The 18477-nt window shown below is 40.8% G+C and overlaps 1 long non-coding RNA gene across 1 annotated transcript in view; it reads left to right on the top strand.

Moving 5' to 3' along the window:
* The first annotated feature begins 1089 nt into the window (after positions 1-1089).
* The window catches only part of LOC126937590 (uncharacterized), a 51136-nt gene continuing 33748 nt past the window's right edge, over positions 1090-18477 (top strand). The window contains exon 1 of the long non-coding RNA XR_007719784.1: positions 1090-1153. This is a non-coding gene — a long non-coding RNA (uncharacterized LOC126937590). The remainder of the gene's footprint in view (positions 1154-18477) is intronic.

Below are 18477 nucleotides of genomic sequence, written 5' to 3'. Positions count from 1 at the left end.
AGACAGGTTCATTTAATTGTCAGGAGTAAGGAAGGAGAGGAAGAAGGGAGAGGGAAAAGACATGGGAAGGAAACATGGAAGAAGGTAGAGCAAAAGAAGAGAAAAAGAAACAAGTCCACAGAAGACACACACGCTCACACACACACAAATCCCCCAAGATTACATCAATAATGAAACCTATTTAAAATAGTTCTAAAGGTAATTTAGGTTTTTGAAGGGTTTTCTTGTGGAAGGAGCCTATACCATGCCCCAAAAGGGTTAACTGAAGACCAGGAACCAAGACACAGGATCAAATAGGGCAGAGAAGCCAGGAGGAGTAGAGAGGTGAGGTCTCAGTGAGCCTGGAAGAATTTCCAAAGTGGAATGCAACACAGTCAGAGTGTTTTTAACCTGGGCAATTTGTTTCAGGTCCCACAGTTAGGGGTAACAGGTCAGTACCTAGAAGCAGGTCTCCTGACCCCACTGTGGAGCACACTCATCTCCGAGGCCCAGACCCTGCGGCAGGGCAGCACATCTGATTATGTGACTCTGACAAAATGTCAGAGAAATGAAAACAAATGGCTGAGCAGTCCCTGGGGCTATAAAGAGTTCAGTTATTAAGCTCCTCGACCAGAAACATCGAGATTTAGTCATCTAGGATGATTTTATTCCATTTTCTATTATGGGCTGCACCACATAAATCTGTGTTTTATTGCTGGAGTGAGATGCCAGATAATTTCGAGATTACTTTTGGCACTGTCTGAGTTGGCTCACTGCTGTGCCGACAAGTGCTTGTGGAAAATTAGCAGCAATGATATTAATCACCTTCTTTGGGGCTTCCCCCACCCCCACCCTGCTAGAGCTTTGTTTTGTCCTTCTGAAAAACAGAAAAACAAAAAAATTTCTTCCAAAATGCAAATATCTCAAGTGGAATTAGAGAGTGGGGTGGGGTCAGGAAAGAGAGGTGGTAGTCGTGTTGGAGACACAGGAGAGGTGGGATGTAATGAGGCATCCATTGTGTGATGCTATTGTTATGTCATATTTCTCATGCTGGAATCCTTTGTGATGAGACTGCTGGGAAATGGAAGGAAAACAAGGAAAAGTGATACTGAAGAACATAAAAGTATAGCCAGTTTCCTCCTTTGATCGGCACATTCAACTGGTGCAATACAGGGTAAAGGAAGGCAAGAAATGGAAGTGGATGAATGGATGGGTGGATGGGTGAGGGATTTTAACACACACACAACCACATAACCATACACATACACACACTCATGTAGCTCTGAAAAAGGCAGTTTATTTTGGGGCCAACCGCCTTGACAATTGATGCTTTCATTCTCTGTCTCACAGTGTCCCCAAACACTCTCCTATCAAAAGCTGATTTTTTTTTAACTTTTATTTTAGGTTTGAGAGTACATGTGAAGGTTTGTTATGTAGGTAAACTCGTGTCACAGGGGTTTGTTGTACAGATTATTTTATCACCCAGGTATTAAGCCTAGTACCCAATAGTGATTTTCCTGTTCCTCTTCCTCCTACCCTCAAGTAGACCCCAGTGTCTTTTTCCTTCCTTGTGTTCGTAAGTTCTCATCATTTAGCTCCCACTTATCAGTGAGAACATGCAGTATTTGGTTTTCGGCTTCTGCGTTAGTTTGCTAAGGATAATTGCCTCCAGCTCCACTGATGTTTCTGCAAAAGACATGATCTTGTTCCTTTTTATAAAAAAGGTGATTTCTTGAGAATCTCCGAACTTAGGTCAAAAATTGTTTTAGTTTAAGTTACTGCATTGTCTACCCAAGGAGGTTCTGCTTTTGATAGAACAGCAACTTTGTCATCTCAGCACCTATGCATATTTATTGAATTAAATGTAAGTCTCACATCCAAAATTATCTAGAGAACAAAAGGGTTTGCTTCCCACTGCAGAAATTTCTGGTATTAAGCAAACTATTTCTGGGGGGCAGTATGGATAAGCAGACAGCTGGGATTTCTTGGGGAGCCAACTTAGGTGTTGCCAAGCGTTGCCTATGAACAAGGTTGGCTCTAATTGCTATTAATATGTACATACAAATCCACATAAACAGTCCTCATTATGGACCAAGAGCCCCTGAGAGTTCTTTTAAGCCATTATTCGCAAACTCTAGCCATTCACAGGCCCTCTCTCCACTCCTTTCAGTTTCTTTACTTTACCTCATGCTCCCTTTATAGCTGTTCTGTCCTAAACTTTCCCTCTCATTCAGCTAGATAGTTCCCTTCTGCTCACTCCCCAACTCTGGATGTTCTCTACTCATCCTACCTCCCCTGCACACACAGTAGTCACCTGGGTTCTGTTCAGTGACTCTGGACAGCGTCACCTGACTCTTCTGGTTGGGCTCAGCTGATGGAGGCATCAGTAGGAGACAAGTCTATGGGAGGAGAGCGAGGAGATGGAGTGTTCCCCACTACTCCTTTCCTTTCCTGTGCTGCTGTGGTTCTCACGGTGGCTGCGGCCCTTTACAACACAGTTTCTACTGGGTGGTCCCTCTTTCATGGTTTCAGCTCTTGCTAGGTTTAATAACACCACTTGTTTTCCTTGCCCCATGAAGTGTATAGGGTAATGGTTCCCCACTAATGCTGGTTGTTGGGTACCTCATCAGCTATTGTTGGTCCTTCGAGTATTTTGCCTATTTCTAGCTACAACCCTGATTAATATAACCATTTTCTAATCCTTTCCATTGTGTCTTTTAAACTCCTTCCTTTCATTGTCAGCAAATTCCTGTGTCTTTTCCCTTTCTTCTTAAACACCCTCTACCTTTTCACTTAAGCTGAAGCCATTTTCTCTACTGCAAATATCGCATGCTTTGAAACTCACTAAAATGAAAGCTTCTCTTTCTCCCACGTACCCTATGTCTTGGGACAAAGTGGGAGAGTTTGTGGTTCTTTTCACTGCATCATTCTGCAGCTTCTAGAACTTTAGTCTACCTTAGACATTCCACATCCCCTTATCCTCTGATGCCACACTTCCCCTTCATAGTGACTGGTTTCCCTGCCCTGCTCAAATCACCACCCATCCCACAAGCTAAAGACATTCTTCTCGAGGATTCTAGCTCTGGCTCATGGCCTTCCTATTCACTCATCTTTTCATCCATTCTTACATATTGTAGGAACTCAATAAATGAGAGCAAATGACATTATTCCCTTCAATCCCCCAATAGTCTGATATATTTTCCATTCTTTTAATAAAAACGTCAGTCTTCACCTTTGCTACCTCATTTTTTTTGCTTTCTTTTCATTCCTTTATTTCCTAAAAATCTTACTTCTTTCCATCATGCCATTGAAAGTTCTCTTTTTTTTGAGACAGAGTCTTGCTCTGTCGCCCAGGCTGGAGTGCAATGGCATGATCTCAGCTCACTGCAACCTCTGCCTCCTGGGTTCAAGTGATTTTCTCTCTTCAGTCTCCCGAGTAGCTGGGATTACAGGCACCCACCATCATGCCTGGCTAATTTTTGTATTTTTAGTAGAGATGGGGTTTCTCCATGTTGGTCAGGCTAGTCTTGAAGTCCTGACCTCAGGTGATTCACCTGCCTTGGCCTGCCAAAGTGCTGGGATTACAGGCGTGAGCCACCGCACCTGAAAGTTATCTTTAAAGTTCACCACTGAGGTGTCAGTTACTAAATATAATTATTTCTTTTCAGTTTGATCCTACTTTTTGCTGCACTTTAATTCAACATCGCAAATATTTTTGAATGAGTCCTATAGGTGCCTGGTAATGTGCCAAGTGACCTTAGAGGCCAAAACTCCTCATATAATTTTTGTAATCTGTATATATTTTTTGTGTGTAGTTATTTAGAATATTTTCTATTTATTTATTTTGCTGTTATTGATACATAATTTTTACATATTTATGGAGTACATGAATGTTTTTTACTTGCATAAAATATATAATGATCAAGTCAGAATATTTGGGGTATCCATCACCTTAAATATTTATTATTTATAGGTGTTGGCACCAAGTCATCTCTTCTAGTTACTTGGTAGTGTACAAAGTTTTCTTGCTAAGTATAGTCACACTAGTCTGATATCAAATATTAGAACTTTTTTCTTCCATATAACTGTATGTTGGTACCCATTAACCAACTTCTTTTCATTCCCTCCCACACCCTCATCCTTCAGAATCTCTGGTATCTATCATTCTATTCCGTATGTCCATGAGATCAAATTTTTTAGCTCCCTTATATGAGTGAGAAAATGCAGTACTTGTCTTTCTGTGCCTGGCTTATTTCACTTAACACAATGATCTCCATTTCATCCATGTTGCTGCAGATGACAAGACTCAGTATTTTATGGCTGAATAGTATGAATAGTATTCCATTGTGTATATATACCAAATTTTCTTTATCTATTTGTCTGTTGATGAACATTTAGGTTGAATTCATATCTTTGTTATTGTGAATAGTACTGTAGTAAACATGGAGGTAAGGGAACCCTTTGATATACTGATAAATACCTAGTAGTGAGATTGTTCACTACTGAGAAATCTCAGTGTTGTTTTACATAGTGGTTCTGCTAATTTACATTCCCACTGACAGTGTATAAGAGTTCCCTTTTCTCTCCATCCTCATCAGCATCTGCTGTATTTTTCCTTTTTAACAGTGGCCATTCTAATATCTATATCATATCATATATCATATGTGATAGCATATCATGATATGATTTGCATTTTCCTGATGATTAGTGATGTTGAGCATTTTTCCATATAACTGTTGGTCATTTGTATGTGTTCTTTGGGAAAGGTCTATTTAAGTCCTTTGCTAATTTTTAAGGGGATGATGATTATTTTTTTACTGTTGAGTTGTTTGAGGTGCTTTTATATTCTGGATATTAGTCTCCTGTTGGATGAGTAGTTTGCAAATAATTCTCTTTTCCAATTTGTTTTATGTCTCTTGCCTGATTGCTCTGGCAAAGACTTCTAGTACCATGTTGAATAGGAGTGGTAAAAATGGGCATCCTTACATTGTTCTAGTTCTTGGAGAAAAGGCTTTCAACTTTTCCCCATTCAGTATATTAGCTGTGGTTTTGTCATATGTGACCTTTATTATTTTGAGATATGTTTTTTCTGTGCCTCATTTGTTGAGAATTTTTATCATCAAAGGTGTTAAATTTTTGGTTTCTGCCCTTTGTTATGTTGTTGTGATGTATCTTATTTATTGATGTATATATGTTGAACTATCCTTGCATCCCTGCTACAAATCCCACTTGATAATGGTGTATTATCTTTTTGGTGTGCTGTTGGATTAAGTTTGCTAGTATTTTGTTGAGAATTTTTGCATCTATGTTCATCAGGGATATAGGCCTGTAGGTTCATTTTTTTGTTGTGTCCTTGTCTAGTTTTGATATCAGGGTAATGTTGGCCTCATAGAATGAGTTAGGGAGAATTCCCTTTTCTTCAACTTTTTGGAATAGTTTGAGGAGGATTGTTATTAGTTGTATTAGTCCATTCTCACACTGCTAATAAAGACATAACCAAGACTGGGTAACTTATAAAGGAAAAAGGCTTAATTGGCTCACAGTTCTGCATTGCTAGGGAGGCTTCAGGAAACTTACAATCATGGTGGCGGGGGAAGCAAACATGTCCTTCTTCACATTGTAGCAGGAAGGAGAATAATGAGTGCCCAGTGAAGGGGGAAGCCTGTTATTAAACCACCAGATCTTGTAAGAACTAAGTCACTATCATGAGAACAGGATGGGAGAAACTGCCTCCATGATTCAATTATCTCTGCCTGGTCCCTTCCATGACACATGGGGATTATGGAAACTACAATTCAAGATAAGATTTGAGTCCAGGGACACAGCCAAACCATATCAGTTATCCTTTATACATTTGGCTGAATTCAGCAGTGAATCCATCTGGTCCTGGGCTTTTCTTTGTTGGGAGGTATTTTATTACGGATTCAATGTTGCTGCTTGTTTTTAGTCTATTCAGGTTTTTGGTTTCTTCCTCATTCAATCTTGGTAGGTTGTATTTGTGTAGGAACTTATCAGTTTCCTCTAGGTTTTCCAGTTTGTTAGCATATAGTTGTTCAGAAGAGCCTCTGATGATCATTTGCATTTCTGTGGTATCAGTTGTAAAGTCTCCTTTTTAATTTCTGATTATGTTTATTGGGTCTCCTTTTCTTGGTTAGTCTAGCTAGAGGTTTATCAATTTTGCTTATCTTTGTGAAGAACCAACTTTTTATTTAATTGATCCTTTATATTTTTATTAGTCTCTATTTCATTTAGTTCTGCTCTCATCTTTATTATTTCTTTTCTTCTGCTGATTTTCCACTTGGTTTGTTCTTAGTTTTCTGGTTTCTTGAGGCACATCATTAGATTGTTTATTTGAAATCTTTCTCTTTTTTTGATGTAGGCATTTATTGCTATAAACTTCCTCCTTAGCACTGCTTTTGCTGTATCTCACAGTTTTTGATATGTTGTATTTCCATTTTCATTTGTTTCCAGACATTTAATTTCTTCATTGACCCATTGGTCCTTCAGAAGCATGTTGTTCAATTTGTATGTGTTTGTATAATTTCCAGTGTTCCTCTTAGTTTCAATTTCTAGTTTTATTGTGGTCTAAGAAGACACATGATATAATTTTGATTTTCAAAAATGTGTTGAAACTTGCTTTGTGGCCTAACATATGGTCTATTTTGGAAAATGCTTCACGTACTGGTGAGAAAAATGTGTATTTTGCCAATGTTGGATAAAATGTTCTATAAATGTGTATTAGGTCCATTTGCTGTAAGGTCCAATTTAAATCCAATGTTTCTTTGTTGATTTTCTGTCTAGATTATCTGTCTAATGCTGAGAGTGGGGTGTTGAAGTCTCCAGATATTATTGCATGGGAGTCTCTCTCTCTCTTTAGATCTAGTTAATATTTGCTTTATCAATCTGGGTGCTCTGGTGTTGGATGCATATATATTTAGAAGTGTTATGGCTGGGCATGGTGACTCACTCCTATAATCCCAGCACTTTGGGAGGCTGAGGCAGTCAGATCACTTGAGGCCAGGAGTTCAAGACCAACTTGGCCAACATGGCAAAACTCTGTATTTACTAAAAAATAAAAAATATTAGCTGGGAATTGTGGCGCACACTTGTAATCCCAGCTGCTCAGGAGGCTGAGGCATGAGAATCACTTGAACCTAGGAGGTGGAGGTTGCCGTAAGCTAAGATTGCCAACTATACTTCAGCCTGTTATTTTTTTTGAACTCCTGGCCTCAAAAAAAAAAAAAAAAAAAAAAAAAAAAAAAAAAAAAAAAAAAGAATTGTTATATCCTCTTCCTGAAATGATCCCTTTATCATTATATTATATAATAACTTTCTTTGTCTTTTTTTGATTCAAAGTCTATTTTATCTAATATAAGTAAAGCTTCTTCCACTCATTTTTGGTTTTCATTTGCATGGAATATCTTTTTCCATTCTTTTACTTTTAGTCTATATGTGTCTTTACAGGTAAATTGTCTTTCTTGTAGGTAGCATATAGTTGGGTTTTGTTTTGTTTTGTTTTTTAATTCATTCAGCTAGTCTATATCTTCTAAGTGGAGAATTTAATTCATTTACATTCAAGGTTATTATTCATATGTGAGATTTTGTTCCTGTCATATTGTTTATCGGTTTCTGGTTATTCTATATATCCTTTATTCCTTCCATTTTCTTTTATTTTTTTTGCCTTTGTGCTTTGGTGGTTTTCTACAATGGTACCATTTGGATCTTTTCATCATTTGTGTTTTTGCTTTAACAGTGGATTTTAGACTTTAATGTGTTTTCACGATGGTAACTCTTGTCCTTTCTCTGCCAGGTTCAGTACTCTCTTGAGCATTTCTTCCCTAGTCTAGTGCTAATCAATTCTCTCAACATCTGTTTGAAAATACTTTATTTCTTCCTCATTTATGAAAGATAATTTTGCTGGTTATAGTATCCTTGGGTGGCAGTTTTTTTTTTTTTTCCTTTCAGTACTTTGAATATGTAATTCTGTTATCTCCTGGCTTGTATAGTTTCTGCTGGGAAGTCTGCTGTTAGTCTGATGGGAGTTTCTTTATAGGTGACTAGATGCTTTTCTCCTGTTATTTCTCTCTCTCTCTCTCTCCCTCTTTTCATTTCCCTATTGTCGCACTAGAGGATCTTGCTGTTTTTAGAATTCTCTTTTTCTTTGATGTTAGATAGTTTGACTATAACGTGCCACAGAGAAGACCTTTTTGCATTTTATTTGTTTGGAAATCACTGGGCCTTTTGTATCTGGATGTTTAAATCTCTTGATAAACTTGGGAAGTTTTTATCTATTATTTCATTTAAAAGGCTATTGAACTCTTCTTTGGTCTCTTTGCTGTCTGGAGAACTGATAATTTATTTATTTGGTTACTTTATGGTGAACCATGTATCACAAACGCTTTGTTCATTCTTTTTAATTCTTATTTATTTATTTATTTATTTATTTATTGAGACAGAGTTTTGCTCTTGTTGCCCAGGCTGGAGTGCAATCGTGCAATCTTGGCTCACTGCAACCTCCATCTCCTGGGTTCAAGCGATTCTCCTGCCTCAATCTCCCCAGTAGATAGGATTACAGGTATGTGCCACCATGCCTGGCTAATTTTGTATTTTTAGTAGAGACAGGGTTTCTCCATGTTTGTCAGGCTGGTCTTGAACTCCTGACCTCAGGTGGTCCACCCACCTTGGCGTCCCAAAGTGCTGGGATTACAGGCGTGGGCTACTGCCCCCAACCCCCTTTTCTTTATTTTTGTCTGAATGAGTTATTTTAAAATCAACTGTCTTCAAGTTCTGAGGTTCTTCAGCTTGATGTAGTCAATTGTTGAAGCTTTCAAATGTGTTTTGTATTTCATTCAATGAATTCTTCAGCTCCAATATTTTTGTTTGACTCTCTTTTATGATATTTCTTTAGTACATTTCTCATTCATATCCTGAATTATTTTTGTGATTTCTTTGTGTTGTTTTTCAGAATTTTCTTGTATCTCACTGAGCTGTTTGGTTGTCTAAATTTTGAGTTCTTTTCTGGGACTTCATTAATTTCTTTTTGATTAGGATCTGTTGCTAAAGAATTATTGTGTTTCTTTGGAGGTGTCATATTTCCTTGCTTTTTCACGATTGTTGTGTCTCTACATTGCTATTTGTGTATCTGGTACATTAGTCACTTCTTCCATTTTTTGGAATTTGCTTGTGTAGGGGATGATTTTTCTTGAAGATGTATCAATGATGTTGGTTGGGTGTGTGCAATAGTGTAGTCTCTGTATGATTTCTTTGATTATAAATAATATTGGTGGTATCTGATTTCCTCAGTGGCTTAGGGTGTCATTATTAGTAGAGGCTGTGATGAAGTTTTGCTGGGGACTGGGATGACAGGTGGGCCAGTCTTCAGACATCAGTGGTGGCAGCAGAGGGCTGAGCATGCCCGTTCTTGGGCCCCAGGGTGATATATGCTGGCAATGGTGTTAGTGGGTTCAGGTGGCCAATCTTAGGCATCCAGGTGGCTTGCTCAGCTGCCAGTGGTGGCAGTGGTAGGCTGGTCATGTGGGTGCATTTTTGGGCCCGCAGGTAATTGGTGTGGTGTGGGTGATGTCAGTAACAGTGGCAAGATGATCCTCTGGGTCCCAAGAGGTGCATGCTGGTGTTGGTGGTGGCTTCAATGGGTTGGGCAGCATGGTCCCCAGGCTCTTGGGTGGTGCATGTGGGTGGGTGAGTATTGTCAGTGTCATTGGCAGCAGATTGGGTGGGCCCATCTTCACCCTGGAGGGAGTACCCAGATGCCAGAGGTGGTAGCATGTGTGGAGTGTTCTCTAGGTCCTCAGGCAGTATGCTTGGGCTCGGGGGTGGGGGATGCCAGGCCGCGCAGGTCTGACCTCAGGTCCCTGGTGCTCTACAGGGGTGTCTTCAGCACTATGCAGAGAGGAGAAGGAACCCTGCCCTCTGCACACAAATCTGAGCACAGAGGCCACACCACCACCACTCGTAGCCTTATATAGGCAGCCTTCCAGCTTGCCCACCCCAGCCCAGAATGGCAGCAACAGCAGCTGCAGCTGCAGCCGTGTGTAGAGTGGGGGAGGGCTCCCAGTCTCTATGTACAAGTCTAAGCACAGAGTGCGCCTTGCCAGTGGGGTCTGGGGACTCACCTGCCTGAGGTCCTCGTGGCAGTAACTGCCATGGCAGTGTGTGGAGGAGGGCAATGGGGTCTACTCTCCAGTTATGAGCCTGAGCACAGAGTCCATGCCGCTGCTGGGATAGGATTGCATTTCTCAGCCTGACAGGGAGCTCTCGGGGTCTGGAAAGCACATGCTGTGGTTTCCTTTGCCCAAGGGCTGCCTCTTTGGTTTGCTGCACTGTTCTTTCCCCAGAGAGTAGTACTCCTTGTGGATAGAGTACTGGGGACCCTGCAGAACCTTTGGGTCCAGCCAGCACTGTGCTATTGTAGCCTTCCAAGTGGACACTGGAAGATGTCAGTCAGGGCTCTAGAAATGTGGAGATATGGGGTCTGTGGTTCACAGGGTGACAGCTATGCTCTCTCAGTGGTGCTGTGCTGCAGCTGCTTGGGTCTTGGGGTTGTGAGTGATTCAGCCAGCATAAGTCATCTGTCTGCTACAGAGCCCTCGGGCCTCTAGACTACCTGCCCCTGCCAGTCCCAGGGTTTGTGTGGATAGAGGAGCTCTCTCTTGGTTAGGATTGCAGCAGATTGTAATGGGAATGTGACTGCCGAACATCTCTCACTTACACTTTTTCCACAATAGGAGTTTCTCTGTGTCCCTAACCAATCTCGGCCAAGCTGGCTGCTCAACTATTTCTCCTTCTGTGCCTCAGGTGTTCCCTGTGACTTGTCTGTTGAACTCCAGTGTTTGCTCCTAGGTGTTCTATTTGAGATGTGATTATCTATTCACCATTTTGGTTCTTTCTGGAGAGGGTGAGTGTTCAATGTCTCTAGTCAGCCATCTTGAAGCTAATCTATAATTTAACAAAATCTTCCCTTTTCTGCTAGTGCTCCCTGATCTTTATATAGTCCCAATTTTACTTTTTCCTCCTAAATTACCTCCTCAAGGCTTTGCCTTGCCCAACTTGCCTCCACATTTGGGCAACTGTCTATTCACTTGGTTTCCAATGTCGTCTGTTAACAACTTCCAAATTTACGTATCAAGCTCTGCTCTTACTCTAGCAGGATTAGATATTGCAATTCAGCCCTGGGTAAGATAAAGGGAGTGCAGGCAAAGTATAGCTAATTCTTGCAATTGCTTACCTGGGTTTGTTGGCAGCAGGTTCCTGAGCTATGTGGAGGGAACAGGCCTAAGCTTTTTCTATGTTCGAATGCTCTCTGTGCCCTAAATATACTTGCTTTGGTCTGACCAAAGTAAAAAAGTTTGGGGTGGCAAAGAATTGGAATAGAGGGTCGGAAAAAATCAGTTCAGTGCAGTGGTTCACATGAGCCTGGGAATCAGAATGCTTGCATGCAAATCCTGACTCTACCAGGCACTCACTGTGTGCTCTTCCTCAGACTTTGTGAATAGCTCTCTCTGTCTCTGGTTCCTTATATGTAAAAGGGAATAAAAATAGGATCTTTTCTCTAGAGTCACCATGAGAACTAAATGAGATAATGTATGTAAAATGCTGAGGCCTGCACAGAGAAGGACTCACTAAATCTTCACTATCTCAAGCCCTTTGGCTTGTTTTTCTCCCCAAAGTAGAGAAGAATGTCTTTTCCAAGAAGTCTATGACAGAAGGCAAAAGGCATTAATGTGGAAAGCTCTGTCTTTTGTGGAACAAAATGCTAAGCCCAGGTCTGGGGCTTTGTGGCCGGGATTCATTTATTGCTCATTATGAATAGGTTGATGAGAAGTAGGTGGGTAAAAGATGAGGGAAAAGCTTTATGATGAAGTTTATCCTGTTTTCTGGGCCCAGCTCTAGGAAAGCTGATTAAATGAGGTTGTGGCTGAACAGGGCTGCCCTACTTAAGGCTTTTGTCAGCACTTTCTTTGCAGATTCTAATTTCCAGGGCCTAGAAATGGCTGTGTTGAAAATATTCTCTGAGGACTTGAGGTTGGTGTGGAAGATCTTTATCAGGCACCAAATAATCCTGTCAAGCTTTAAATGAGGAACAGAGAGAGAAAGAAAAAAAATGTTGGAAAGAGAATGAAAAATGCAGACAGGGAAAGAGAAAGAAAGGGAGCAGAGATGTGGAAAGGTTAAAGGAAAAGGAGAAAAAGAGAAAAAAATTATTTTTAGGGTATCTTAGAAACTCCCCTGAAAATGGCACCTCTATCTCAGGCTTTTCTTCTTGCCCAGGCCTTCTGCTGTTATAATTAACTAGAAAGAGCTCTGCCACAGAGCTTCCTGCTGTCTGTCTGTTCCTATGGCGAGGTCCCTACTTCCACAGACCGACACACTCTCAGCCGCCTGCCCTTCTTCCTGACTGCCAATGTGTTTTCTTAGCTCCTTTTCCATCAAACACTCTACCAACCCGATCTCTGACTTCTTTAAAATTTTAGGCCAATGTTGTTGGTTCCCTAGAAGGATCTTTGATTCTCTTCTTGGAGGCTACTGAGTGGGCTGAGGACTAAAGATGAGGCTTGGACCAGAATCTACAAAGGAAAAGTGAGGCCACAGTTAGTTCTATCTGAATACCAACCCCAGTAATTCCAGATTGTTAGGTTCCCTTAGCATGAGGACTCCCAATCCCTGTGGCAGAGGCTGTGGTGATGACTTGAGAGGGTCCAAGGTTGGGTTTGCCATGTCAGGGCAGGCATGTGCGAAAGAGGTGTGGGTGGCCATGCCTCTACCTCTACAGCAAAGATGGAGGTTCTTATCATGCACTAAAGGGAGTCACTGCTCTCTGTCTCCCTTGCTCTGAGAACTGTGGATACAATTGGTTTTAATATACAGGGCCATATTTGGGAGCTCCCTTGTTGCTTTCAATCCTTAGTCTATTCCCTCAACACTGGAAGTTATACCTGTGAAAAAGCAGCCTGAAGACTGAAAATTAGCATGTGGCTAATTTTCTCTCCCTTCCCAAACCTCAGGAAAACAATTATAGAGGAATAAAATATATATAAATCCATAAGCATAGAAGAGCAAAGGAGACAACTGCTAATGAAAACTTTCTATATATTTTAGGAAGATGGAATGTGGAGAGGGGACTGGTGGCTGACTGAACAAAATAGGGACAGTAACAACCTGAGTGTCCTCAGATGGGGGGAGCTTTAATCAGTGCTGCAGAACTCCAGAACGTCCCAGGACCTTCACCCCACCCAGGAGGGAGGGGTGAAGTGCAGAGCTGAAACCAGGGGTATTGGTTTGAAGTCTGAGAGCAGAGTGGCCTGCAGACTTCCCAGTACTCTTCTCCCCTCACCCAGCTAGGCCATCACTGCACTGGCCATGAGGTACAGAGAGGCAGGGTGTTAGCGATAAAACACAAAGCTGTAAATGGGAAATATTTAATAAAAATATACACACTGAATAGAACACCACCACCTCTCACCCCTGCCTGCTCTTTCTTACAGAGCTTGCAGATATCTTATGTATAGGCATAGGTACAGCAGTGGATTGGATAATTCTTCTCTGAAAGAATTTGGGATGACACCAAATATAAGAGCCAGTTTTTAAGATGTTCACCCTGTGTTAAGAATCACACGTTGACAAGTCTCATATACATACACAGTATAGCCAATCAACTTTTAATAATTTGTTTCTAAATCTAAATGACCAAGCAAGAAACACAAGACATTTGAAGAACTCTTCCAATGTATAGTAAAGGAACCAAAACCAAAAACAGGATCTATGAGGCAATGTAGAAAGGAAAAAAAAATCTAAAATTTACATAATCATATTTTAAGAGAGATGAGGAAAATATTGCAGTCTGGGTTCTCAGCCTTTAAAGCTCATATCAAGGGACTCATGTACAATGTCAACTGATAGGAATCTTGGGAGGAAGAGTAGTGATTGATTAGCACCTGCCTCTAACTCCTAACCTTCGGCCCTCGGGCTTAGGTATGCTCTAGAGAGCCAGATAAAAATATTAGGTTTATTAATGGGAGCCCCTTAGTTGCCAAAGGCCAGGGTAAAGCCAGGTCAGAGAATGCAATGAGGACCTACTGCCAGGGTTGAATCTAGACAAATGCTTCCTCTTGTGTGTGAGCTGGATCAGCTGAGCAGACTGATCTATCCCGACTTGCTGCAGGGAGAACCACTGCTCTCCTCCCAATGTCTGGTGCTGGCAGTGTCAAGAGCTGCAGGGAAGGTAGAAAGGCTGTGGAGGACTTTCATGTACCAGATAGTGAGCTTGCCACTTCTGGAAAACCAAGAAGGAACCCTGGAAATCCTTACTGCAGCATGCAGGAGGTGGCGTAGACAGAGGAAATGGAAATGATATGTCACTTTTGTTTCTTCCCCATACCAGTATGTGGCTTGATGGATTGGGCTCTGCAATCCCAGGTAACTCTTTTGAGGGGATGTGTGAATGAAGGGAGGAGAAAGAAACCACAAAGTGTGTCTGTCTCTCACTACCTTCCATAGACAGGGACATATAAACGGAATCTATGTAGATCTAGAGAGGGTGGAATAAGTGCCCCAAACAAGAACTGTGGGGCATTATTACCCTCTCATCACCGTATAATTACATGTGAAGGAAATTTTACGATCAATCATTGGTAGAAGAGACCTGGGAAGAGGATGCTGTGGACATTTTGACCCAAACAATCTTGGTGAGGAGTCTAACTCCTGGTCTCTTAACAGCAGGTGACATCATTTAGGGTAATGTCAGCATTAACAGGATAAACTACCAGAGATAGGAATTAGTGTGAATTTTAGAGTCAGAAAAATCCATTTCTATTTAAGCTTTTCCAACCTTAATAGCTTTGTGACTATGAGGAGCTCTGTAATGTCTACCGGCCTTAGTTTCCCCATGTGTAAATTGTTACTTGGAATTGTTGCAAAATTTAATGGGAATTCATTCACCCCATTTATTCGACAAGTGTTATTTAAGCTTTGGATTTTTTGGCACCTATCATGTGTCAGGTGCTATGCTATGGATGTCATTAAAGAACTTGGCACTACACAGAAGTTAACAAATGGTAGTTTCTCCTTCAGAGGATTTTAGCTCTTTTAGTATTCAATAGTCCTAGTCAGGGCCGCATGAATTCAGAGCCTCGGCATAGGGGAATAGGGTTGGCTCTTTGGAAAGCAGGAGAAAGTCATTGTAGATCGTCACTCACTCTCTGGCTTGCATTAAGAATGTTCTGGCAGTATTTCTATCCTTCAGACCTGTCTGCACTTACTTAATTGTTCTGAACTCTGAAGCCTTCTATTAAGCAACAGCCATTTCCGCCCAGCTTGCCCAGTCCTGGCACCTCTAACCAGGGCTCAGATTCATCTTGGAGATACCATTTACGGTGGCAAGAAGCCCTTCAGTGTCATGGCCTTTGCACTGTGGACCACTGGAGCTGAGGTCATCTCTTTTCCTCAGAGCAGAAATGGTCTGAGGTGCTCTGAGTCATGGGTTATGCAGCTGTCTGCTTAGGACTTGACAGAACGCAGCTGAGTAAGGATGACTCGCCACTTAATGGACATTAATTACTGCTCACAGCATCCCTGTAGGTCAGAGGACAGAAGGATTCTGATGTCAGATCTGACATGCTGTGGCTGGCGGTAGGCTGGCACTTACGTTTGATCAGGGTTGTGGTTAGTTGAGCACAGCCAGAGGGACCCAGATGGACAGTCTTGCCAAACTTGCAGAACATTCACAGTTACTTTTTTTTTTTCAGTGACATTTACGTCATGAACTTTGGTCTTTGTTTTCCCCATCCCAACTTCGTACTCCATCCCCACTCCATACCAATTTAAACAAGTACGCCTGAGAGGTGCAGAGTCTAGTTTCTGAGCTCTGCCTTCTTTGATGGAATTAAAACCAGTGCTTCTAGAGAGCATGGGTTTATCTGAAGTCTTCGCTTACCAAATCCCTGTATTGTAGCTTTGCGATGCTACTAAGTGTAGAGCGGATTAAAAAGCAAGAATAATTAATAGCATTACAAATTGGAGAAGCGAATGGCAGTCTTCTTAATGCTAACCTCTGGTTCCTGTAATAAAGCAGAGATTTGTAGGAGCTCCTACGCAGTGCATCATTTTAAAACATCATCTCCGAAGCACTCGTTCGTTCCATTTTAGCCTAGGTGGCATATGGAAGGTGTCAGCTGTGAATATTTATTGGGATTAAAATGCACTAAGAGGTGAATGCTGAGGGGAAGCATCTTGTGATATTAATAGAGCACATATATGTCATCCAGAAGATGGCTGATGGGCTGGCCCTCCTGCTCTACAGTAGCTGGATCATGATTCTTTCCGGAGGTGGTGCAGAACAATGCGGATTGGAACAGCCCTGCATCATCTTCAGCTGCTTGGACTTTAGACGCTTGAATTCAAGTGCAGGTTGGGGAGAAGTTATCTGGCAGAGAAAGTAAGAGGCAGGTTTTCCCTGTTGTTAAGTGAGGAGTTTAACATTGAGAAGAGAACCTTCAGCTTTGGCATTGCCAATGAGAAATGCATGGCCTCTCTCCATTTAGGTGGTAAACCCATCAAGACAAAAGAGCGCTTGTCTCAAAAAGAAGGCTGTAGAGGTGAACACTTTCAAGCCAAAGGAAGGGCTTTCATTTTTTACTTCATAAATACGTGGAAGTGGCATTTATGCTGGTGCCTTGGACTTTTGAGTTTAAAACAGTTGAAAGGGCCACAATTTACAGGCTTATCAACAGATAAAGCATATTAAGTATTAATTCCTGTTTAACTCACTCTTGTTCACATTGGAGGTTTTCCTTTAAAAGTAGTCTAAAGTTTCATAGCAAAAATCTTACTTTTTAACCTTTTTGTTAAGGTGATAATTTAATATTATTAAATCTACCTAATGTACAGTTCTGTGAGTTTTGATAAAGGTGTACAGTCATATAACCCACACCCAATCAAAATATACAACAGTCTCATCCCCACCCTCCAAATGTGCGTGTCCCTTTATATTCAATTTCTCAGTCCCTGAAAACCACTGATCTGTTTTCTGTGTCTGTAGTTTTGCCTTTTCCAAAATGTCCTATAAATGGAATCATATGTAGCCTTTTTGGTCTGGCTGCTTTCACTTACCATATTGCATTTGACATTCATCTACGTTGTGGTGTGTATCAGCCACTTTGTTTCTTTTTTACTGCTAAGTATTGTATAGATGCGCTGAAATTTGTTTATTCAGTTCTTAATAGGGAGATGTGTGGATTGTTTCCAGTTTTTGGCAATTATATATAAAGTCACCTCTGTACAGGTTTTCAAGTGACCATAGTTTTCATTTCACTTGGGTCAATACCAAGTAGGAGGCCAATCTGTGTGGTAAGTGCATGCTTCACCTTCTAAGAAGCTGCTGCACTGTTTTCCAAAGTAAGTGTACATTTTTAAATTTTCACCAGAAATGGATGAGATTTTCAGTGCTCCACATTTTTGACAGCACTTAATATTATCGATTTTAATTTAATCATTATTATAGATGTCTATTGGTATATCATCATCGTTTTAATATGTATTTCTGTAGAGACTGTTGATTTTGAGTGTCTTTGCATTATTTGCCATATGTAAATTATTTTTGATGGAGTTTCTATACATCTTTTACCCATTTGAAAGCAAATTGTTAATTTGATAGAAAAGTAGTGTTTTAAATTTTTTTGGTTAGGTTGCTGTTTTCAGCTGTTATCTATACTCTCCTCTACCCCACAAAGCCTTTAGCCACCTGAAATATATTGAGATCAACATTTAGTGTGAATAGAGCCACATTTTCTCTAAGTCAGACAGCAGAAAACTATATATGGAGCATTTTTCTGGATGTCTTTGGAAATAAAAAATAACTACTTCCATTCCCCCTGGAAGAGCCTACCCCATCCAGTAAAATGGGGTCATTAAGCCAAGTTCTTCTTTATAGGAGAAGAAACAACCATAGCCGCTTCTTTAAGAGGGTAACTTGTTTTTCCTAGAGCTATAAGACACCAGAGGATTATAGAATTCTGGTTTTTAAAACAGCCTGAGGATTTCCTCAGGGCAAATATTGATTATTTGTAACTTGAAGTTTTAAATCACGCTTCAAATGTCATTTTAAAATATAAGAAATCGATGTAACTGTAAAATTGACATAGTTACTTTAGATATGATACAAATAGAAGCCACAGCAACCTTCATTATTTACCAGATTGAAGAAAAAAATAAATAAGACCTTGAAATATTTTACTGTTTTAGTTGGATATACTTGTAGTGAACTTCTGTTAGGAATTTTTTTTTTTTTTTGCAGCTCCCGGTGTTTCCTTTCTTGAGGACCACCTTTCTTTTCCATGTCATTTTGCATCTTCCGCTGGGATGGGCCCTCACCAGCGGTGTTTGTAGTACATCATCCCACCCCTTGGCCAGAGCTGATGTGGTCAGAGGTGATTCATTCTGGGCCAATAAGATCTCCTCAATTGATGCCGAATCTGACATGATGCT

The sequence above is a fragment of the Macaca thibetana genome, chromosome 15 (genome assembly GCF_024542745.1).
Source record: "Macaca thibetana thibetana isolate TM-01 chromosome 15, ASM2454274v1, whole genome shotgun sequence".
Taxonomy (NCBI): domain Eukaryota; kingdom Metazoa; phylum Chordata; class Mammalia; order Primates; family Cercopithecidae; genus Macaca; species Macaca thibetana.
Note: the sequence above shows the minus strand (reverse complement) of the source record. Positions and strands in the feature narration are given on the sequence as shown.